The sequence below is a fragment of the Etheostoma cragini genome, chromosome 5, assembly GCF_013103735.1.
Source record: "Etheostoma cragini isolate CJK2018 chromosome 5, CSU_Ecrag_1.0, whole genome shotgun sequence".
NCBI classification, from domain to species: domain Eukaryota; kingdom Metazoa; phylum Chordata; class Actinopteri; order Perciformes; family Percidae; genus Etheostoma; species Etheostoma cragini.
The window spans coordinates 13776246-13776588 of NC_048411.1; the positions used below are offsets into that span (position 1 = coordinate 13776246).

At 33.2% G+C, this 343-nt stretch overlaps 1 protein-coding gene across 1 annotated transcript in view; it reads right to left on the reverse strand.

Annotated features, from left to right (window-relative positions):
• The window catches only part of dimt1l (DIM1 dimethyladenosine transferase 1-like (S. cerevisiae)), a 25344-nt gene that overhangs the window by 17110 nt on the left and 7891 nt on the right, over positions 1 to 343 (reverse strand). The gene's annotated exons all lie outside the window — the stretch shown is intronic.

Here is a 343-nt window from a genome sequence, read left to right on the forward strand (position 1 = left end):
ATTATTATTCAGCAACACAACACGAGTATTTTAACTTATGCGTTTATGCATCAGTTTTAGTGGGATGATGTCAATGTTTAATCCCAGCAGTGGTTTTTATAATCTTCCTCTAAAACCAGATGTGTTTCAGGCGATCACTTAATCAGTGTCTCATTAATGACTTGTTTGTGTTGGTATTTAAAAAAATAAAATAAACTCGAATGAAATGAGTACCATACATGTAGAGATGCTTTTAAAGAAAACTTTGTAAAAGTGGTCTCTTAATGTTTTCCGCGACTGTATATCTAACAAAATAGCCATGACAAACCTTCACATTCCAGTAGAAAATCAGCCCAAAATCCGA